The 22,149-nt window shown below is 40.4% G+C and overlaps 18 non-coding genes across 18 annotated transcripts; all 18 read left to right on the top strand.

Annotated features, from left to right (window-relative positions):
• The first annotated feature begins 888 nt into the window (after positions 1-888).
• TRNAR-UCU (transfer RNA arginine (anticodon UCU)) lies at positions 889-974 on the top strand. The gene is given in 2 exon segments: positions 889-925; positions 939-974. It is a non-coding gene; the product is annotated as a tRNA-Arg (tRNA).
• An 895-nt stretch (positions 975-1,869) lies between these two features.
• TRNAR-UCU (transfer RNA arginine (anticodon UCU)) lies at positions 1,870-1,955 on the top strand. Its single transcript is given in 2 exon segments — positions 1,870-1,906; positions 1,920-1,955. It is a non-coding gene; the product is annotated as a tRNA-Arg (tRNA).
• A 1,878-nt stretch (positions 1,956-3,833) lies between these two features.
• TRNAR-UCU (transfer RNA arginine (anticodon UCU)) lies at positions 3,834-3,919 on the top strand. The gene is given in 2 exon segments: positions 3,834-3,870; positions 3,884-3,919. It is a non-coding gene; the product is annotated as a tRNA-Arg (tRNA).
• Positions 3,920-4,814: 895 nt separating this feature from the next.
• On the top strand, positions 4,815-4,900 carry TRNAR-UCU (transfer RNA arginine (anticodon UCU)). The gene is given in 2 exon segments: positions 4,815-4,851; positions 4,865-4,900. It is a non-coding gene; the product is annotated as a tRNA-Arg (tRNA).
• Positions 4,901-5,795: 895 nt separating this feature from the next.
• On the top strand, positions 5,796-5,881 carry TRNAR-UCU (transfer RNA arginine (anticodon UCU)). Its single transcript is given in 2 exon segments — positions 5,796-5,832; positions 5,846-5,881. It is a non-coding gene; the product is annotated as a tRNA-Arg (tRNA).
• Positions 5,882-7,759: 1,878 nt separating this feature from the next.
• Positions 7,760-7,845, top strand: TRNAR-UCU (transfer RNA arginine (anticodon UCU)). The gene is given in 2 exon segments: positions 7,760-7,796; positions 7,810-7,845. It is a non-coding gene; the product is annotated as a tRNA-Arg (tRNA).
• Positions 7,846-8,740: 895 nt separating this feature from the next.
• Positions 8,741-8,826, top strand: TRNAR-UCU (transfer RNA arginine (anticodon UCU)). The gene is given in 2 exon segments: positions 8,741-8,777; positions 8,791-8,826. It is a non-coding gene; the product is annotated as a tRNA-Arg (tRNA).
• An 894-nt stretch (positions 8,827-9,720) lies between these two features.
• Positions 9,721-9,806, top strand: TRNAR-UCU (transfer RNA arginine (anticodon UCU)). Its single transcript is given in 2 exon segments — positions 9,721-9,757; positions 9,771-9,806. It is a non-coding gene; the product is annotated as a tRNA-Arg (tRNA).
• Positions 9,807-10,702: 896 nt separating this feature from the next.
• On the top strand, positions 10,703-10,788 carry TRNAR-UCU (transfer RNA arginine (anticodon UCU)). Its single transcript is given in 2 exon segments — positions 10,703-10,739; positions 10,753-10,788. It is a non-coding gene; the product is annotated as a tRNA-Arg (tRNA).
• Positions 10,789-12,665: 1,877 nt separating this feature from the next.
• On the top strand, positions 12,666-12,751 carry TRNAR-UCU (transfer RNA arginine (anticodon UCU)). Its single transcript is given in 2 exon segments — positions 12,666-12,702; positions 12,716-12,751. It is a non-coding gene; the product is annotated as a tRNA-Arg (tRNA).
• Positions 12,752-13,646: 895 nt separating this feature from the next.
• TRNAR-UCU (transfer RNA arginine (anticodon UCU)) lies at positions 13,647-13,732 on the top strand. Its single transcript is given in 2 exon segments — positions 13,647-13,683; positions 13,697-13,732. It is a non-coding gene; the product is annotated as a tRNA-Arg (tRNA).
• An 895-nt stretch (positions 13,733-14,627) lies between these two features.
• Positions 14,628-14,713, top strand: TRNAR-UCU (transfer RNA arginine (anticodon UCU)). The gene is given in 2 exon segments: positions 14,628-14,664; positions 14,678-14,713. It is a non-coding gene; the product is annotated as a tRNA-Arg (tRNA).
• An 895-nt stretch (positions 14,714-15,608) lies between these two features.
• Positions 15,609-15,694, top strand: TRNAR-UCU (transfer RNA arginine (anticodon UCU)). The gene is given in 2 exon segments: positions 15,609-15,645; positions 15,659-15,694. It is a non-coding gene; the product is annotated as a tRNA-Arg (tRNA).
• Positions 15,695-16,589: 895 nt separating this feature from the next.
• On the top strand, positions 16,590-16,675 carry TRNAR-UCU (transfer RNA arginine (anticodon UCU)). Its single transcript is given in 2 exon segments — positions 16,590-16,626; positions 16,640-16,675. It is a non-coding gene; the product is annotated as a tRNA-Arg (tRNA).
• An 896-nt stretch (positions 16,676-17,571) lies between these two features.
• TRNAR-UCU (transfer RNA arginine (anticodon UCU)) lies at positions 17,572-17,657 on the top strand. Its single transcript is given in 2 exon segments — positions 17,572-17,608; positions 17,622-17,657. It is a non-coding gene; the product is annotated as a tRNA-Arg (tRNA).
• Positions 17,658-19,534: 1,877 nt separating this feature from the next.
• On the top strand, positions 19,535-19,620 carry TRNAR-UCU (transfer RNA arginine (anticodon UCU)). The gene is given in 2 exon segments: positions 19,535-19,571; positions 19,585-19,620. It is a non-coding gene; the product is annotated as a tRNA-Arg (tRNA).
• Positions 19,621-20,515: 895 nt separating this feature from the next.
• On the top strand, positions 20,516-20,601 carry TRNAR-UCU (transfer RNA arginine (anticodon UCU)). Its single transcript is given in 2 exon segments — positions 20,516-20,552; positions 20,566-20,601. It is a non-coding gene; the product is annotated as a tRNA-Arg (tRNA).
• Positions 20,602-21,496: 895 nt separating this feature from the next.
• TRNAR-UCU (transfer RNA arginine (anticodon UCU)) lies at positions 21,497-21,582 on the top strand. The gene is given in 2 exon segments: positions 21,497-21,533; positions 21,547-21,582. It is a non-coding gene; the product is annotated as a tRNA-Arg (tRNA).
• The last annotated feature ends 567 nt before the right edge of the window (positions 21,583-22,149 follow it).

The following is a 22,149-nucleotide window of genomic DNA, read 5'->3' as shown; positions in this document are numbered from 1 at the left end:
ACTGGAAACCGAAGCCGTGTTACCTAAAAGAAGCTGAAAGTGCACCGAAGATGGCCCTCAAAAGTCCATCCCTGGAAACTTGTCTGCTGCAACACAGACTAAGCTCTTCATGGAAAGGAGTAAACAGTTCACCTTCACCAGCACAGTTTGTAACCACCTCATCAACTAATGACACACAATTAATCAACTAAGAGAATGAAAGCGTGCCAAGTCTTGCCTTCCATAACCAACAAACTTGGTTTTCGCTAATGATAAATCTAGCTTTGTTCCTAAATTTAAACAACAAGCCGCCCTTGAGATTCCTTAGGGACATCATTTAAGAATATCCCATCAAGGGCTTCATTCCTAAAATGTATATCTTCTCCAGATGTAGTATGCAAAGTAAGCTGCATGAGCATTGTTGTGCAGCACAAAGGATATCACCTTGGACGTGCAAACAAATTCACATTTTGAAATGTGGAGCGTCTCAGTTCCTGTAAGCATTCATGATGGGTTTTTTTTAATGAGTAGCACCAATTTCATTAAATGAAACAAAAGAAGTGGATTTGAGAGGTCTGATGTTGGTAAGTACAACCATCTCTGCTGCTGAGTATTGAAAGTTTAGCAGGTTACAGGTAGTAGACTCAGAAAGTTTTTGATTTTTCTTAGAAATCTAGAAGACGGGTTGTGATGATAGCTTGTTATGTAATGAAACAGGTGTTTGATGAGAGTGAGATGGGACTGCTGCAATAATCCAGAGTAACATTTGGGAGATAGCCAGATGCTGTACTCTTTCTTCTTATATAACAAAAAGGTAGCCTGCATACATCCTGAAATGCCACGAACAAATGGGTAAAAGCAGATATTTTTCATTTGAAGGTGCCTGGCAAAAACAGTCAGTGCAAGCTCGGGTCTGTGGCGCAATGGATAGCGCATTGGACTTCTAGTGAAATGTAGGCATTCAAAGGTTGTGGGTTCGAGTCCCACCAGAGTCGCATTTTAAACTGGAAACCAAAGCCGTGTTACCTAAAAGATGCTGAAAGTGCAACGAAGATGGCCCTCAAAAGTCCATCCCTGGAAACTTGTCTGCTGCAACACAGACTAAGCTCTTCATGGAAAGGAGTAAACAGTTCACCTTCACCAGCACAGTTTGTAACCACCTCATCAACTAATGACACACAATTAATCAACTAAGAGAATGAAAGCATGCCAAGTCTTGCCTTCCATAACCAACAAACTTGGTTTTCACTAATGATAAATCTAGCTTTGTTCCTAAATTTAAACAACAAGCCGCCCTTGAGATTCCATAAGGACATCATTTAAGAATATCCCATCAAGGGCTTCATTCCTAAAATGTATATCTTCTCCAGATGTAGTATGCAAAGCAAGCTGCATGAGCATTGTTGTGCAGCACAAAGGATATCACCTTGGACGTGCAAACAAATTCACATTTTGAAATGTGGAGCGTCTCAGTTCCTGAAGCATTCATGATGGGTTTTTTTTAATGAGTGACACCAATTTCATTAAATGAAACAAAAGAAGTGGATTTGAGAGGTCAGATGTTGGTAAGTACAACCATCTCTGCTGCTGAGTATTGAAAGTTTAGCAGGTTACAGGTAGTAGACTCAGAAAGTTTTTGATTTTTCTTAGAAATCTAGAAGACGGGTTGTGATGATAGCTTGTTATGTAATGAAACAGGTGTTTGATGAGAGTGAGATGGGACTGCTGAAATAATCCAGAGTAACATTTGGGAGATAGCCAGATGCTGTACTCTTTCTTCTTATATAACAAAAAGGTAGCCTGCATACATCCTGAAATGCCACGAACAAATGGGTAAAAGCAGATATTTTTCATTTGAAGGTGCCTGGCAAAAACAGTCAGTGCAAGCTCGGCTCTGTGGCGCAATGGATAGCGCATTGGACTTCTAGTGAAATGTAGGCATTCAAAGGTTGTGGGTTCAAGTCCCACCAGAGTCGCATTTTAAACTTGAAACCGAAGCCGTGTTACCTAAAAGATGCTGAAAGTGCACCGAAGATGGCCCTCAAAAGTCCATCCCTGGAAACTTGTCTGCTGCAACACAGACTAAGCTCTTCATGGAAAGGAGTAAACAGTTCACCTTCACCAGCACAGTTTGTAACCACCTCATCAACTAATGACACACAATTAATCAACTAAGAGAATGAAAGCGTGCCAAGTCTTGCCTTCCATAACCAACAAACTTGGTTTTCACTAATGATAAATCTAGCTTTGTTCCTAAATTTAAACAACAAGCCGCCCTTGAGATTCCATAGGGACATCATTTAAGAATATCCCATCAAGGGCTTCATTCCTAAAATGTATATCCTCTCCAGATGTAGTATGCAAAGCAAGCTGCATGAGCATTGTTGTGCAGCACAAAGGATATCACCTTGGACGTGCAAACAAATTCACATTTTGAAATGTGGAGCGTCTCAGTTCCTGTAAGCATTCATGATGGGTTTTTTTTAATGAGTAGCACCAATTTCATTAAATGAAACAAAAGAAGTGGATTTGAGAGGTCAGATGTTGGTAAGTACAACCATCTCTGCTGCTGAGTATTGAAAGTTTAGCAGGTTACAGGTAGTAGACTCAGAAAGTTTTAGATTTTTCTTAGAAATCTAGAAGACGGGTTGTGATGATAGCTTGTTATGTAATGAAACAGGTGTTTGATGAGAGTGAGATGGGACTGCTGAAATAATCCAGAGTAACATTTGGGAGATAGCCAGATGCTGTACTCTTTCTTCTTATATAACAAAAAGGTAGCCTGCATACATCCTGAAATGCCACGAACAAATGGGTAAAAGCAGATATTTTTCATTTGAAGGTGCCTGGCAAAAACTGTCAGTGCAAGCTCGGCTCTGTGGCGCAATGGATAGCGCATTGGACTTCTAGTAAAATATAGGCATTCTAAGGTTGTGGATTTGAGTCCCACCAGAGTTGCATTTTAAACTGGAAACCGAAGCCGTGTTACCTAAAAGATGCTGAAAGTGCACCGAAGATGGCCCTCAAAAGTCCATCCCTGGAAACTTGTCTGCTGCAACACAGACTAAGCTTTTCATGGAAAGGAGTAAACAGTTCACCTTCACCAGCACAGTTTGAAACCACCTCATCAACTAATGACACACAATTAATCAACTAAGAGAATGAAAGCGTGCCAAGTCTTGCCTTCCATAACCAACAAACTTGGTTTTCACTAATGATAAATCTAGCTTTGTTCCTAAATTTAAACAACAAGCCGCCCTTGAGATTCCATAGGGACATCATTTAAGAATATCCCATCAAGGGCTTCATTCCTAAAATGTATATCTTCTCCAGATGTAGTATGCAAAGCAAGCTGCATGAGCATTGTTGTGCAGCACAAAGGATATCACCTTGGACGTGCAAACAAATTCACATTTTGAAATGTGGAGCGTCTCAGTTCCTGAAGCATTCATGATGGGTTTTTTTTTAATGAGTGGCACCAATTTCATTAAATGAAACAAAAGAAGTGGATTTGAGAGGTCTGATGTTGGTAAGTACAACCATCTCTGCTGCTGAGTATTGAAAGTTTAGCAGGTTACAGGTAGTAGACTCAGAAAGTTTTTGATTTTTCTTAGAAATCTAGAAGACGGGTTGTGATGATAGCTTGTTATGTAATGAAACAGGTGTTTGATGAGAGTGAGATGGGACTGCTGCAATAATCCAGAGTAACATTTGGGAGATAGCCAGATGCTGTACTCTTTCTTCTTATATAACAAAAAGGTAGCCTGCATACATCCTGAAATGCCACGAACAAATGGGTAAAAGCAGATATTTTTCATTTGAAGGTGCCTGGCAAAAACAGTCAGTGCAAGCTCGGCTCTGTGGCGCAATGGATAGCGCATTGGACTTCTAGTGAAATGTAGGCATTCAAAGGTTGTGGGTTCGAGTCCCACCAGAGTCGCATTTTAAACTGGAAACCAAAGCCGTGTTACCTAAAAGATGCTGAAAGTGCAACGAAGATGGCCCTCAAAAGTCCATCCCTGGAAACTTGTCTGCTGCAACACAGACTAAGCTCTTCATGGAAAGGAGTAAACAGTTCACCTTCACCAGCACAGTTTGTAACCACCTCATCAACTAATGACACACAATTAATCAACTAAGAGAATGAAAGCATGCCAAGTCTTGCCTTCCATAACCAACAAACTTGGTTTTCACTAATGATAAATCTAGCTTTGTTCCTAAATTTAAACAACAAGCCGCCCTTGAGATTCCATAAGGACATCATTTAAGAATATCCCATCAAGGGCTTCATTCCTAAAATGTATATCTTCTCCAGATGTAGTATGCAAAGCAAGCTGCATGAGCATTGTTGTGCAGCACAAAGGATATCACCTTGGACGTGCAAACAAATTCACATTTTGAAATGTGGAGCGTCTCAGTTCCTGAAGCATTCATGATGGGTTTTTTTTAATGAGTGACACCAATTTCATTAAATGAAACAAAAGAAGTGGATTTGAGAGGTCAGATGTTGGTAAGTACAACCATCTCTGCTGCTGAGTATTGAAAGTTTAGCAGGTTACAGGTAGTAGACTCAGAAAGTTTTTGATTTTTCTTAGATATCTAGAAGACGGGTTGTGATGATAGCTTGTTATGTAATGAAACAGGTGTTTGATGAGAGTGAGATGGGACTGCTGAAATAATCCAGAGTAACATTTGGGAGATAGCCAGATGCTGTACTCTTTCTTCTTATATAACAAAAAGGTAGCCTGCATACATCCTGAAATGCCACGAACAAATGGGTAAAAGCAGATATTTTTCATTTGAAGGTGCCTGGCAAAAACAGTCAGTGCAAGCTCGGCTCTGTGGCGCAATGGATAGCGCATTGGACTTCTAGTGAAATGTAGGCATTCAAAGGTTGTGGGTTCGAGTCCCACCAGAGTCGCATTTTAAACTGGAAACCGAAGCCGTGTTACCTAAAAGATGCTGAAAGTGCACCGAAGATGCCCCTCAAGAGTCCATCCCTGGAAACTTGTCTGCTGCAACACAGACTAAGCTCTTCATGGAAAGGAGTAAACAGTTCACCTTCACCAGCACAGTTTGTAACCACCTCATCAACTAATGACACACAATTAATCAACTAAGAGAATGAAAGCGTGCCAAGTCTTGCCTTCCATAACCAACAAACTTGGTTTTCGCTAATGATAAATCTAGCTTTGTTCCTAAATTTAAACAACAAGCCGCCCTTGAGATTCCTTAGGGACATCATTTAAGAATATCCCATCAAGGGCTTCATTCCTAAAATGTATATCTTCTCCAGATGTAGTATGCAAAGCAAGCTGCATGAGCATTGTTGTGCAGCACAAAGGATATCACCTTGGACGTGCAAACAAATTCACATTTTGAAATGTGGAGCGTCTCAGTTCCTGAAGCATTCATGATGGGTTTTTTTTAATGAGTGACACCAATTTCATTAAATGAAACAAAAGAAGTGGATTTGAGAGGTCAGATGTTGGTAAGTACAACCATCTCTGCTGCTGAGTATTGAAAGTTTAGCAGGTTACAGGTAGTAGACTCAGAAAGTTTTTGATTTTTCTTAGATATCTAGAAGACGGGTTGTGATGATAGCTTGTTATGTAATGAAACAGGTGTTTGATGAGAGTGAGATGGGACTGCTGAAATAATCCAGAGTAACATTTGGGAGATAGCCAGATGCTGTACTCTTTCTTCTTATATAACAAAAAGGTAGCCTGCATACATCCTGAAATGCCACGAACAAATGGGTAAAAGCAGATATTTTTCATTTGAAGGTGCCTGGCAAAAACAGTCAGTGCAAGCTCGGCTCTGTGGCGCAATGGATAGCGCATTGGACTTCTAGTGAAATGTAGGCCTTCAAAGGTTGTGGGTTCGAGTCCCACCAGAGTCGCATTTTAAACTGGAAACCGAAGCCGTGTTACCTAAAAGATGCTGAAAGTGCACCGAAGATGCCCCTCAAGAGTCCATCCCTGGAAACTTGTCTGCTGCAACACAGACTAAGCTCTTCATGGAAAGGAGTAAACAGTTCACCTTCACCAGCACAGTTTGTAACCACCTCATCAACTAATGACACACAATTAATCAACTAAGAGAATGAAAGCGTGCCAAGTCTTGCCTTCCATAACCAACAAACTTGGTTTTCGCTAATGATAAATCTAGCTTTGTTCCTAAATTTAAACAACAAGCCGCCCTTGAGATTCCTTAGGGACATCATTTAAGAATATCCCATCAAGGGCTTCATTCCTAAAATGTATATCTTCTCCAGATGTAGTATGCAAAGCAAGCTGCATGAGCATTGTTGTGCAGCACAAAGGATATCACCTTGGACGTGCAAACAAATTCACATTTTGAAATGTGGAGCGTCTCAGTTCCTGTAAGCATTCATGATGGGTTTTTTTTAATGAGTAGCACCAATTTCATTAAATGAAACAAAAGAAGTGGATTTGAGAGGTCAGATGTTGGTAAGTACAACCATCTCTGCTGCTGAGTATTGAAAGTTTAGCAGGTTACAGGTAGTAGACTCAGAAAGTTTTAGATTTTTCTTAGAAATCTAGAAGACGGGTTGTGATGATAGCTTGTTATGTAATGAAACAGGTGTTTGATGAGAGTGAGATGGGACTGCTGAAATAATCCAGAGTAACATTTGGGAGATAGCCAGATGCTGTACTCTTTCTTCTTATATAACAAAAAGGTAGCCTGCATACATCCTGAAATGCCACGAACAAATGGGTAAAAGCAGATATTTTTCATTTGAAGGTGCCTGGCAAAAACTGTCAGTGCAAGCTCGGCTCTGTGGCGCAATGGATAGCGCATTGGACTTCTAGTAAAATATAGGCATTCTAAGGTTGTGGATTTGAGTCCCACCAGAGTTGCATTTTAAACTGGAAACCGAAGCCGTGTTACCTAAAAGATGCTGAAAGTGCACCGAAGATGGCCCTCAAAAGTCCATCCCTGGAAACTTGTCTGCTGCAACACAGACTAAGCTTTTCATGGAAAGGAGTAAACAGTTCACCTTCACCAGCACAGTTTGAAACCACCTCATCAACTAATGACACACAATTAATCAACTAAGAGAATGAAAGCGTGCCAAGTCTTGCCTTCCATAACCAACAAACTTGGTTTTCACTAATGATAAATCTAGCTTTGTTCCTAAATTTAAACAACAAGCCGCCCTTGAGATTCCATAGGGACATCATTTAAGAATATCCCATCAAGGGCTTCATTCCTAAAATGTATATCTTCTCCAGATGTAGTATGCAAAGCAAGCTGCATGAGCATTGTTGTGCAGCACAAAGGATATCACCTTGGACGTGCAAACAAATTCACATTTTGAAATGTGGAGCGTCTCAGTTCCTGAAGCATTCATGATGGGTTTTTTTTTAATGAGTGGCACCAATTTCATTAAATGAAACAAAAGAAGTGGATTTGAGAGGTCTGATGTTGGTAAGTACAACCATCTCTGCTGCTGAGTATTGAAAGTTTAGCAGGTTACAGGTAGTAGACTCAGAAAGTTTTTGATTTTTCTTAGAAATCTAGAAGACGGGTTGTGATGATAGCTTGTTATGTAATGAAACAGGTGTTTGATGAGAGTGAGATGGGACTGCTGAAATAATCCAGAGTAACATTTGGGAGATAGCCAGATGCTGTACTCTTTCTTCTTATATAACAAAAAGGTAGCCTGCATACATCCTGAAATGCCACGAACAAATGGGTAAAAGCAGATATTTTTCATTTGAAGGTGCCTGGCAAAAACAGTCAGTGCAAGCTCGGCTCTGTGGCGCAATGGATAGCGCGTTGGACTTCTAGTGAAATGTAGGCATTCAAAGGTTGTGGGTTCAAGTCCCACCAGTGTCGCATTTTAAACTGGAAACCGAAGCCGTGTTACCTAAAAGATGCTGAAAGTGCACCGAAGATGGCCCTCAAAAGTCCATCCCTGGAAACTTGTCTGCTGCAACACAGACTAAGCTCTTCATGGAAAGGAGTAAACAGTTCACCTTCACCAGCACAGTTTGTAACCACCTCATCAACTAATGACACACAATTAATCAACTAAGAGAATGAAAGCATGCCAAGTCTTGCCTTCCATAACCAACAAACTTGGTTTTCACTAATGATAAATCTAGCTTTGTTCCTAAATTTAAACAACAAGCCGCCCTTGAGATTCCATAGGGACATCATTTAAGAATATCCCATCAAGGGCTTCATTCCTAAAATGTATATCTTCTCCAGATGTAGTATGCAAAGCAAGCTGCATGAGCATTGTTGTGCAGCACAAAGGATATCACCTTGGACGTGCAAACAAATTCACATTTTGAAATGTGGAGCGTCTCAGTTCCTGAAGCATTCATGATGGGTTTTTTTTAATGAGTGGCACCAATTTCATTAAATGAAACAAAAGAAGTGGATTTGAGAGGTCTGATGTTGGTAAGTACAACCATCTCTGCTGCTGAGTATTGAAAGTTTAGCAGGTTACAGGTAGTAGACTCAGAAAGTTTTTGATTTTTCTTAGAAATCTAGAAGACGGGTTGTGATGATAGCTTGTTATGTAATGAAACAGGTGTTTGATGAGAGTGAGATGGGACTGCTGCAATAATCCAGAGTAACATTTGGGAGATAGCCAGATGCTGTACTCTTTCTTCTTATATAACAAAAAGGTAGCCTGCATACATCCTGAAATGCCACGAACAAATGGGTAAAAGCAGATATTTTTCATTTGAAGGTGCCTGGCAAAAACAGTCAGTGCAAGCTCGGCTCTGTGGCGCAATGGATAGCGCATTGGACTTCTAGTGAAATGTAGGCATTCAAAGGTTGTGGGTTCGAGTCCCACCAGAGTCGCATTTTAAACTGGAAACCAAAGCCGTGTTACCTAAAAGATGCTGAAAGTGCAACGAAGATGGCCCTCAAAAGTCCATCCCTGGAAACTTGTCTGCTGCAACACAGACTAAGCTCTCCATGGAAAGGAGTAAACAGTTCACCTTCACCAGCACAGTTTGTAACCACCTCATCAACTAATGACACACAATTAATCAACTAAGAGAATGAAAGCATGCCAAGTCTTGCCTTCCATAACCAACAAACTTGGTTTTCACTAATGATAAATCTAGCTTTGTTCCTAAATTTAAACAACAAGCCGCCCTTGAGATTCCATAAGGACATCATTTAAGAATATCCCATCAAGGGCTTCATTCCTAAAATGTATATCTTCTCCAGATGTAGTATGCAAAGCAAGCTGCATGAGCATTGTTGTGCAGCACAAAGGATATCACCTTGGACGTGCAAACAAATTCACATTTTGAAATGTGGAGCGTCTCAGTTCCTGAAGCATTCATGATGGGTTTTTTTAATGAGTGGCACCAATTTCATTAAATGAAACAAAAGAAGTGGATTTGAGAGGTCAGATGTTGGTAAGTACAACCATCTCTGCTGCTGAGTGTTGAAAGTTTAGCAGGTTACAGGTAGTAGACTCAGAAAGTTTTTGATTTTTCTTAGAAATCTAGAAGACGGGTTGTGATGATAGCTTGTTATGTAATGAAACAGGTGTTTGATGAGAGTGAGATGGGACTGCTGAAATAATCCAGAGTAACATTTGGGAGATAGCCAGATGCTGTACTCTTTCTTCTTATATAACAAAAAGTTAGCCTGCATACATCCTGAAATGCAACGAACAAATGGGTAAAAGCAGATATTTTTCATTTGAAGGTGCCTGGCAAAAACAGGCAGTGCAAGCTCGGCTCTGTGGCGCAATGAATAGCGCATTGGACTTCTAGTGAAATGTAGGCATTCAAAGGTTGTGGGTTCGAGTCCCACCAGAGTCGCATTTTAAACTGGAAACCGAAGCCGTGTTACCTAAAAGATGCTGAAAGTGCACCAAAGATGGCCCTCAAGAGTCCATCCCTGGAAACTTGTCTGCTGCAACACAGACTAAGCTCTTCATGGAAAGGAGTAAACAGTTCACCTTCACCAGCACAGTTTGAAACCACCTCATCAACTAATGACACACAATTAATCAACTAAGAGAATGAAAGCGTGCCAAGTCTTGCCTTCCATAACCAACAAACTTGGTTTTCACTAATGATAAATCTAGCTTTGTTCCTAAATTTAAACAACAAGCCGCCCTTGAGATTCCATAGGGACATCATTTAAGAATATCCCATCAAGGGCTTCATTCCTAAAATGTATATCTTCTCCAGATGTAGTATGCAAAGCAAGCTGCATGAGCATTGTTGTGCAGCACAAAGGATATCACCTTGGACGTGCAAACAAATTCACATTTTGAAATGTGGAGCGTCTCAGTTCCTGAAGCATTCATGATGGGTTTTTTTTTAATGAGTGGCACCAATTTCATTAAATGAAACAAAAGAAGTGGATTTGAGAGGTCTGATGTTGGTAAGTACAACCATCTCTGCTGCTGAGTATTGAAAGTTTAGCAGGTTACAGGTAGTAGACTCAGAAAGTTTTTGATTTTTCTTAGAAATCTAGAAGACGGGTTGTGATGATAGCTTGTTATGTAATGAAACAGGTGTTTGATGAGAGTGAGATGGGACTGCTGAAATAATCCAGAGTAACATTTGGGAGATAGCCAGATGCTGTACTCTTTCTTCTTATATAACAAAAAGGTAGCCTGCATACATCCTGAAATGCCACGAACAAATGGGTAAAAGCAGATATTTTTCATTTGAAGGTGCCTGGCAAAAACAGTCAGTGCAAGCTCGGCTCTGTGGCGCAATGGATAGCGCGTTGGACTTCTAGTGAAATGTAGGCATTCAAAGGTTGTGGGTTCAAGTCCCACCAGTGTCGCATTTTAAACTGGAAACCGAAGCCGTGTTACCTAAAAGATGCTGAAAGTGCACCGAAGATGGCCCTCAAAAGTCCATCCCTGGAAACTTGTCTGCTGCAACACAGACTAAGCTCTTCATGGAAAGGAGTAAACAGTTCACCTTCACCAGCACAGTTTGTAACCACCTCATCAACTAATGACACACAATTAATCAACTAAGAGAATGAAAGCATGCCAAGTCTTGCCTTCCATAACCAACAAACTTGGTTTTCACTAATGATAAATCTAGCTTTGTTCCTAAATTTAAACAACAAGCCGCCCTTGAGATTCCATAGGGACATCATTTAAGAATATCCCATCAAGGGCTTCATTCCTAAAATGTATATCTTCTCCAGATGTAGTATGCAAAGCAAGCTGCATGAGCATTGTTGTGCAGCACAAAGGATATCACCTTGGACGTGCAAACAAATTCACATTTTGAAATGTGGAGCGTCTCAGTTCCTGAAGCATTCATGATGGGTTTTTTTTAATGAGTGGCACCAATTTCATTAAATGAAACAAAAGAAGTGGATTTGAGAGGTCTGATGTTGGTAAGTACAACCATCTCTGCTGCTGAGTATTGAAAGTTTAGCAGGTTACAGGTAGTAGACTCAGAAAGTTTTTGATTTTTCTTAGAAATCTAGAAGACGGGTTGTGATGATAGCTTGTTATGTAATGAAACAGGTGTTTGATGAGAGTGAGATGGGACTGCTGAAATAATCCAGAGTAACATTTGGGAGATAGCCAGATGCTGTACTCTTTCTTCTTATATAACAAAAAGGTAGCCTGCATACATCCTGAAATGCCACGAACAAATGGGTAAAAGCAGATATTTTTCATTTGAAGGTGCCTGGCAAAAACTGTCAGTGCAAGCTCGGCTCTGTGGCGCAATGGATAGCGCATTGGACTTCTAGTAAAATATAGGCATTCTAAGGTTGTGGATTTGAGTCCCACCAGAGTCGCATTTTAAACTGGAAACCGAAGCCGTGTTACCTAAAAGATGCTGAAAGTGCCCCGAAGATGGCCCTCAAAAGTCCATCCCTGGAAACTTGTCTGCTGCAACACAGACTAAGCTTTTCATGGAAAGGAGTAAACAGTTCACCTTCACCAGCACAGTTTGAAACCACCTCATCAACTAATGACACACAATTAATCAACTAAGAGAATGAAAGCGTGCCAAGTCTTGCCTTCCATAACCAACAAACTTGGTTTTCACTAATGATAAATCTAGCTTTGTTCCTAAATTTAAACAACAAGCCGCCCTTGAGATTCCATAGGGACATCATTTAAGAATATCCCATCAAGGGCTTCATTCCTAAAATGTATATCTTCTCCAGATGTAGTATGCAAAGCAAGCTGCATGAGCATTGTTGTGCAGCACAAAGGATATCACCTTGGACGTGCAAACAAATTCACATTTTGAAATGTGGAGCGTCTCAGTTCCTGAAGCATTCATGATGGGTTTTTTTTTAATGAGTGGCACCAATTTCATTAAATGAAACAAAAGAAGTGGATTTGAGAGGTCTGATGTTGGTAAGTACAACCATCTCTGCTGCTGAGTATTGAAAGTTTAGCAGGTTACAGGTAGTAGACTCAGAAAGTTTTTGATTTTTCTTAGAAATCTAGAAGACGGGTTGTGATGATAGCTTGTTATGTAATGAAACAGGTGTTTGATGAGAGTGAGATGGGACTGCTGAAATAATCCAGAGTAACATTTGGGAGATAGCCAGATGCTGTACTCTTTCTTCTTATATAACAAAAAGGTAGCCTGCATACATCCTGAAATGCCACGAACAAATGGGTAAAAGCAGATATTTTTCATTTGAAGGTGCCTGGCAAAAACTGTCAGTGCAAGCTCGGCTCTGTGGCGCAATGGATAGCGCATTGGACTTCTAGTGAAATGTAGGCATTCAAAGGTTGTGGGTTCAAGTCCCACCAGTGTCGCATTTTAAACTGGAAACCGAAGCCGTGTTACCTAAAAGATGCTGAAAGTGCACCGAAGATGGCCCTCAAAAGTCCATCCCTGGAAACTTGTCTGCTGCAACACAGACTAAGCTCTTCATGGAAAGGAGTAAACAGTTCACCTTCACCAGCACAGTTTGTAACCACCTCATCAACTAATGACACACAATTAATCAACTAAGAGAATGAAAGCATGCCAAGTCTTGCCTTCCATAACCAACAAACTTGGTTTTCACTAATGATAAATCTAGCTTTGTTCCTAAATTTAAACAACAAGCCGCCCTTGAGATTCCATAGTGACATCATTTAAGAATATCCCATCAAGGGCTTCATTCCTAAAATGTATATCTTCTCCAGATGTAGTATGCAAAGCAAGCTGCATGAGCATTGTTGTGCAGCACAAAGGATATCACCTTGGACGTGCAAACAAATTCACATTTTGAAATGTGGAGCGTCTCAGTTCCTGAAGCATTCATGATGGGTTTTTTTTAATGAGTGGCACCAATTTCATTAAATGAAACAAAAGAAGTGGATTTGAGAGGTCTGATGTTGGTAAGTACAACCATCTCTGCTGCTGAGTATTGAAAGTTTAGCAGGTTACAGGTAGTAGACTCAGAAAGTTTTTGATTTTTCTTAGAAATCTAGAAGACGGGTTGTGATGATAGCTTGTTATGTAATGAAACAGGTGTTTGATGAGAGTGAGATGGGACTGCTGCAATAATCCAGAGTAACATTTGGGAGATAGCCAGATGCTGTACTCTTTCTTCTTATATAACAAAAAGGTAGCCTGCATACATCCTGAAATGCCACGAACAAATGGGTAAAAGCAGATATTTTTCATTTGAAGGTGCCTGGCAAAAACAGTCAGTGCAAGCTCGGCTCTGTGGCGCAATGGATAGCGCATTGGACTTCTAGTGAAATGTAGGCATTCAAAGGTTGTGGGTTCGAGTCCCACCAGAGTCGCATTTTAAACTGGAAACCAAAGCCGTGTTACCTAAAAGATGCTGAAAGTGCAACGAAGATGGCCCTCAAAAGTCCATCCCTGGAAACTTGTCTGCTGCAACACAGACTAAGCTCTTCATGGAAAGGAGTAAACAGTTCACCTTCACCAGCACAGTTTGTAACCACCTCATCAACTAATGACACACAATTAATCAACTAAGAGAATGAAAGCATGCCAAGTCTTGCCTTCCATAACCAACAAACTTGGTTTTCACTAATGATAAATCTAGCTTTGTTCCTAAATTTAAACAACAAGCCGCCCTTGAGATTCCATAAGGACATCATTTAAGAATATCCCATCAAGGGCTTCATTCCTAAAATGTATATCTTCTCCAGATGTAGTATGCAAAGCAAGCTGCATGAGCATTGTTGTGCAGCACAAAGGATATCACCTTGGACGTGCAAACAAATTCACATTTTGAAATGTGGAGCGTCTCAGTTCCTGAAGCATTCATGATGGGTTTTTTTTAATGAGTGACACCAATTTCATTAAATGAAACAAAAGAAGTGGATTTGAGAGGTCAGATGTTGGTAAGTACAACCATCTCTGCTGCTGAGTATTGAAAGTTTAGCAGGTTACAGGTAGTAGACTCAGAAAGTTTTTGATTTTTCTTAGAAATCTAGAAGACGGGTTGTGATGATAGCTTGTTATGTAATGAAACAGGTGTTTGATGAGAGTGAGATGGGACTGCTGAAATAATCCAGAGTAACATTTGGGAGATAGCCAGATGCTGTACTCTTTCTTCTTATATAACAAAAAGGTAGCCTGCATACATCCTGAAATGCCACGAACAAATGGGTAAAAGCAGATATTTTTCATTTGAAGGTGCCTGGCAAAAAGAGTCAGTGCAAGCTCGGCTCTGTGGCGCAATGGATAGCGCATTGGACTTCTAGTGAAATGTAGGCATTCAAAGGTTGTGGGTTCAAGTCCCACCAGAGTCGCATTTTAAACTGGAAACCGAAGCCGTGTTACCTAAAAGATGCTGAAAGTGCACCGAAGATGGTCCTCAAAAGTCCATCCCTGGAAACTTGTCTGCTGCAACACAGACTAAGCTCTTCATGGAAAGGAGTAAACAGTTCACCTTCACCAGCACAGTTTGTAACCACCTCATCAACTAATGACACACAATTAATCAACTAAGAGAATGAAAGCGTGCCAAGTCTTGCCTTCCATAACCAACAAACTTGGTTTTCACTAATGATAAATCTAGCTTTGTTCCTAAATTTAAACAACAAGCCGCCCTTGAGATTCCATAGGGACATCATTTAAGAATATCCCATCAAGGGCTTCATTCCTAAAATGTATATCTTCTCCAGATGTAGTATGCAAAGCAAGCTGCATGAGCATTGTTGTGCAGCACAAAGGATATCACCTTGGACGTGCAAACAAATTCACATTTTGAAATGTGGAGCGTCTCAGTTCCTGAAGCATTCATGATGGGTTTTTTTTAATGAGTGGCACCAATTTCATTAAATGAAACAAAAGAAGTGGATTTGAGAGGTCAGATGTTGGTAAGTACAACCATCTCTGCTGCTGAGTATTGAAAGTTTAGCAGGTTACAGGTAGTAGACTCAGAAAGTTTTTGATTTTTCTTAGAAATCTAGAAGACGGGTTGTGATGATAGCTTGTTATGTAATGAAACAGGTGTTTGATGAGAGTGAGATGGGACTGCTGAAATAATCCAGAGTAACATTTGGGAGATAGCCAGATGCTGTACTCTTTCTTCTTATATAACAAAAAGGTAGCCTGCATACATCCTGAAATGCCACGAACAAATGGGTAAAAGCAGATATTTTTCATTTGAAGGTGCCTGGCAAAAACAGTCAGTGCAAGCTCGGCTCTGTGGCGCAATGGATAGCGCATTGGACTTCTAGTGAAATGTAGGCATTCAAAGGTTGTGGGTTCAAGTCCCACCAGAGTCGCATTTTAAACTGGAAACCGAAGCCGTGTTACCTAAAAGATGCTGAAAGTGCACCGAAGATGGCCCTCAAAAGTCCATCCCTGGAAACTTGTCTGCTGCAACACAGACTAAGCTCTTCATGGAAAGGAGTAAACAGTTCACCTTCACCAGCACAGTTTGTAACCACCTCATCAACTAATGACACACAATTAATCAACTAAGAGAATGAAAGCGTGCCAAGTCTTGCCTTCCATAACCAACAAACTTGGTTTTCACTAATGATAAATCTAGCTTTGTTCCTAAATTTAAACAACAAGCCGCCCTTGAGATTCCATAGGGACATCATTTAAGAATATCCCATCAAGGGCTTCATTCCTAAAATGTATATCTTCTCCAGATGTAGTATGCAAAGCAAGCTGCATGAGCATTGTTGTGCAGCACAAAGGATATCACCTTGGACGTGCAAACAAATTCACATTTTGAAATGTGGAGCGTCTCAGTTCCTGAAGCATTCATGATGGGTTTTTTTTAATGAGTGGCACCAATTTCATTAAATGAAACAAAAGAAGTGGATTTGAGAGGTCTGATGTTGGTAAGTACAACCATCTCTGCTGCTGAGTATTGAAAGTTTAGCAGGTTACAGGTAGTAGACTCAGAAAGTTTTTGATTTTTCTTAGAAATCTAGAAGACGGGTTGTGATGATAGCTTGTTATGTAATGAAACAGGTGTTTGATGAGAGTGAGATGGGACTGCTGAAATAATCCAGAGTAACATTTGGGAGATAGCCAGATGCTGTACTGTTTCTTCTTATATAACAAAAAGGTAGCCTGCATACATCCTGAAATGCCACGAACAAATGGGTAAAAGCAGATATTTTTTATTTGAAGGTGCCTGGCAAAAACAGTCAGTGCAAGCTCGGCTCTGTGGCGCAATGGATAGCGCGTTGGACTTCTAGTAAAATGTAGGCATTCAAAGGTTGTGGATTCGAGTCCCACCAGAGTCGCATTTTAAACTGGAAACTGAAGCCGTGTTACCTAAAAGATGCTGAAAGTGCACCGAAGATGGCCCTCAAAAGTCCATCCCTGGAAACTTGTCTGCTGCAACACAGACTAAGCTTTTCATGGAAAGGAGTAAACAGTTCACCTTCACCCGCACAGTTTGTAACCACCTCATCAACTAATGACACACAATTAATCAACTAAGAGAATGAAAGCGTGCCAAGTCTTGCCTTCCATAACCAACAAACTTGGTTTTCGCTAATGATAAATCTAGCTTTGTTCCTAAATTTAAACAACAAGCCGCCCTTGAGATTCCATAGGGACATCATTTAAGAATATCCCATCAAGGGCTTCATTCCTAAAATGTATATTTTCTCCAGATGTAGTATGCAAAGCAAGCTGCATGAGCATTGTTGTGCAGCACAAAGGATATCACCTTGGACGTGCAAACAAATTCACATTTTTAAATGTGGAGCGTCTCAGTTCCTGAAGCATTCATGATGGGGTTTTTTTTAATGAGTGGCACCAATTTCATTAAATGAAACAAAAGAAGTGGATTTGAGAGGTCAGATGTTGGTAAGTACAACCATCTCTGCTGCTGAGTATTGAAAGTTTAGCAGGTTACAGGTAGTAGACTCAGAAAGTTTTTGATTTTTCTTAGAAATCTAGAAGACGGGTTGTGATGATAGCTTGTTATGTAATGAAACAGGTGTTTGATGAGAGTGAGATGGGACTGCTGAAATAATCCAGAGTAACATTTGGGAGATAGCCAGATGCTGTACTCTTTCTTCTTATATAGCAAAAAGGTAGCCTGCATACATCCTGAAATGCCACGAACAAATGGGTAAAAGCAGATATTTTTCATTTGAAGGTGCCTGGCAAAAACAGTCAGTGCAAGCTTGGCTCTGTGGCGCAATGGATAGCGCGTTGGATTTCTAGTGAAATGTAGGCATTCAAAGGTTTTGGGTTCGAGTCCCACCAGAGTCACATTTTAAACTGGAAACCGAAGCCGTGTTACCTAAAAGATGCTGAAAGTGCACCGAAGATGGCCCTCAAAAGTCCATCTCTGGAAACTTGTCTGCTGCAACACAGACTAAGCTTTTCATGGAAAGGAGTAAACAGTTCACCTTCACCAGCACAGTTTGTAACCACCTCATCAACTAATGACACACAATTAATCAACTAAGAGAATGAAAGCGTGCCAAGTCTTGCCTTCCATAACCAACAAACTTGGTTTTCACTAATGTTAAATCTAGCTTTGTTCCTAAATTTAAACAACAAGCCGCCCTTGAGATTCCATAGGGACATCATTTAAGAATATCCCATCAAGGGCTTCATTCCTAAAATGTATATCTTCTCCAGATGTAGTATGCAATGCAAGCTGCATGAGCATTGTTATGCAGCACAAAGGATATCACCTTGGACGTGCAAACAAATTCACATTTTGAAATGTGGAGCGTCTCAGTTCCTGAAGCATTCAAGATGGGTTTTTTTTAATGAGTGGCACCAATTTCATTAAATGAAACAAAAGAAGTGGATTTGAGAGGTCAGATGTTGGTAAGTACAACCATCTCTGCTGCTGAGTATTGAAAGTTTAGCAGGTTACAGGTAGTAGACTCAGAAAGTTTTTGATTTTTCTTAGAAATCTAGAAGACGGGTTGTGATGATAGCTTGTTATGTAATGAAACAGGTGTTTGATGAGAGTGAGATGGGACTGCTGAAATAATCCAGAGTAACATTTGGGAGATAGCCAGATGCTGTACTCTTTCTTCTTATATAACAAAAAGGTAGCCTGAATACATCCTGAAATGCCACGAACAAATGGGTAAAAGCAGATATTTTTCATTTGAAGGTGCCTGGCAAAAATAGTCAGTGCAAGCTCGGCTCTGTGGCGCAATGGATAGCGCGTTGGACTTCTAGTAAAATGTAGGCATTCAAAGGTTGTGGATTCGAGTGCCACCAGCGTCGCATTTTAAACTGGAAACTGAAGCCGTGTTACCTAAAAGATGCTGAAAGTGCACCGAAGATGGCCCTCAAAAGTCCATCCCTGGAAACTTGTCTGCTGCAACACAGACTAAGCTTTTCATGGAAAGGAGTAAACAGTTCACCTTCACCCGCACAGTTTGTAACCACCTCATCAACTAATGACACACAATTAATCAACTAAGAGAATGAAAGCGTGCCAAGTCTTGCCTTCCATAACCAACAAACTTGGTTTTCGCTAATGATAAATCTAGCTTTGTTCCTAAATTTAAACAACAAGCCGCCCTTGAGATTCCATAGGGACATCATTTAAGAATATCCCATCAAGGGCTTCATTCCTAAAATGTATATTTTCTCCAGATGTAGTATGCAAAGCAAGCTGCATGAGCATTGTTGTGCAGCACAAAGGATATCACCTTGGACGTGCAAACAAATTCACATTTTGAAATGTGGAGCGTCTCAGTTCCTGAAGCATTCATGATGGGGTTTTTTTTAATGAGTGGCACCAATTTAATTAAATGAAACAAAAGAAGTGGATTTGAGAGGTCAGATGTTGGTAAGTACAACCATCTCTGCTGCTGAGTATTGAAAGTTTAGCAGGTTACAGGTAGTAGACTCAGAAAGTTTTTGATTTTTCTTAGAAATCTAGAAGACGGGTTGTGATGATAGCTTGTTATGTAATGAAACAGGTGTTTGATGAGAGTGAGATGGGACTGCTGAAATAATCCAGAGTAACATTTGGGAGATAGCCAGATGCTGTACTCTTTCTTCTTATATAACAAAAAGGTAGCCTGCATACATCCTGAAATGCCACGAACAAATGGGTAAAAGCAGATATTTTTCATTTGAAGGTGCCTGGCAAAAACAGTCAGTGCAAGCTTGGCTCTGTGGCGCAATGGATAGCGCGTTGGATTTCTAGTGAAATGTAGGCATTCAAAGGTTGTGGGTTCGAGTCCCACCAGAGTCACATTTTAAACTGGAAACCGAAGCCGTGTTACCTAAAAGATGCTGAAAGTGCACCGAAGATGGCCCTCAAAAGTCCATCCCTGGAAACTTGTCTGCTGCAACACAGACTAAGCTTTTCATGGAAAGGAGTAAACAGTTCACCTTCACCAGCACAGTTTGTAACCACCTCATCAACTAATGACACACAATTAATCAACTAAGAGAATGAAAGCGTGCCAAGTCTTGCCTTCCATAACCAACAAACTTGGTTTTCACTAATGTTAAATCTAGCTTTGTTCCTAAATGTAAACAACAAGCCGCCCTTGAGATTCCATAGGGACATCATTTAAGAATATCCCATCAAGGGCTTCATTCCTAAAATGTATATCTTCTCCAGATGTAGTATGCAAAGCAAGCTGCATGAGCATTGTTATGCAGCACAAAGGATATCACCTTGGACATGCAAACAAATTCACATTTTGAAATGTGGAGCGTCTCAGTTCCTGAAGCATTCATGATGGGTTTTTTTTAATGAGTGGCACCAATTTCATTAAATGAAACAAAAGAAGTGGATTTGAGAGGTCAGATGTTGGTAAGTACAACCATCTCTGCTGCTGAGTATTGAAAGTTTAGCAGGTTACAGGTAGTAGACTCAGAAAGTTTTTGATTTTTCTTAGAAATCTAGAAGACGGGTTGTGATGATAGCTTGTTATGTAATGAAACAGGTGTTTGATGAGAGTGAGATGGGACTGCTGAAATAATCCAGAGTAACATTTGGGAGATAGCCAGATGCTGTACTCTTTCTTCTTATATAACAAAAAGGTAGCCTGCATACATCCTGAAATGCCACGAACAAATGGGTAAAAGCAGATATTTTTCATTTGAAGGTGCCTGGCAAAAACAGTCAGTGCAAGCTTGGCTCTGTGGCGCAATGGATAGCGTGTTGGACTTCTAGTGGAATGTAGGCATTCAAAGGTTGTGGGTTCGAGTCCCACCAGAGTCACATTTTAAACTGGAAACCGAAGCCGTGTTACCTAAAAGATGCTGAAAGTGCACCGAAGATGGCCCTCAAAAGTCCATCCCTGGAAACTTGTCTGCTGCAACACAGACTAAGCTTTTCATGGAAAGGAGTAAACAGTTCACCTTCACCAGCACAGTTTGTAACCACCTCATCAACTAATGACACACAATTAATCAACTAAGAGAATGAAAGCGTGCCAAGTCTTGCCTTCCATAACCAACAAACTTGGTTTTCACTAATGTTAAATCTAGCTTTGTTCCTAAATTTAAACAACAAGCCGCCCTTGAGATTCCATAGGGACATCATTTAAGAATATCCCATCAAGGGCTTCATTCCTAAAATGTATATCTTCTCCAGATGTAGTATGCAAAGCAAGCTGCATGAGCATTGTTATGCAGCACAAAGGATATCACCTTGGACGTGCAAACAAATTCACATTTTGAAATGTGGAGCGTCTCAGTTCCTGAAGCATTCATGATGGGTTTTTTTTAATGAGTGGCACCAATTTCATTAAATGAAACAAAAGAAGTGGATTTGAGAGGTCAGATGTTGGTAAGTACAACCATCTCTGCTGCTGAGTATTAAAAGTTTAGCAGGTTACAGGTAGTAGACTCAGAAAGTTTTTGATTTTTCTTAGAAATCTAGAAGATGGGTTGTGATGATAGCTTGTTATGTAATGAAACAGGTGTTTGATGAGAGTGAGATGGGACTGCTGAAATAATCCAGAGTAACATTTGGGAGATAGCTAGATGCTGTACTCTTTCTTCTTATATAACAAAAAGGTAGCCTGCATACATCCTGAAATGCCACGAACAAATGGGTAAAAGCAGATATTTTTCATTTGAAGGTGCCTGGCAAAAACAGTCAGTGCAAGCTCGGCTCTGTGGCGCAATGGATAGCGCGTTGGACTTCTAGTGAAATGTAGGCATTCAAAGGTTGTGGGTTCGAGTCCCACCAGAGTCACATTTTAAACTGGAAACCGAAGCCGTGTTACCTAAAAGATGCTGAAAGTGCACCGAAGATGGCCCTCAAAAGTCCATCCCTGGAAACTTGTCTGCTGCAACACAGACTAAGCTTTTCATGGAAAGGAGTAAACAGTTCACCTTCACCAGCACAGTTTGTAACCACCTCATCAACTAATGACACACAATTAATCAACTAAGAGAATGAAAGCGTGCCAAGTCTTGCCTTCCATAACCAACAAACTTGGTTTTCACTAATGTTAAATCTAGCTTTGTTCCTAAATTTAAACAACAAGCCGCCCTTGAGATTCCATAGGGACATCATTTAAGAATATCCCATCAAGGGCTTCATTCCTAAAATGTATATCTTCTCCAGATGTAGTATGCAAAGCAAGCTGCATGAGCATTGTTATGCAGCACAAAGGATATCACCTTGGACGTGCAAACAAATTCACATTTTGAAATGTGGAGCGTCTCAGTTCCTGAAGCATTCATGATGGGTTTTTTTTAATGAGTGGCACCAATTTCATTAAATGAAACAAAAGAAGTGGATTTGAGAGGTCAGATG

Source organism: Hyperolius riggenbachi, chromosome 8, assembly GCF_040937935.1.
Source record: "Hyperolius riggenbachi isolate aHypRig1 chromosome 8, aHypRig1.pri, whole genome shotgun sequence".
NCBI classification, from domain to species: Eukaryota; Metazoa; Chordata; class Amphibia; order Anura; family Hyperoliidae; genus Hyperolius; species Hyperolius riggenbachi.
The sequence above is the reverse complement of the archived record's forward strand: the minus strand, read 5'-3'. Positions and strand labels throughout refer to the sequence as shown.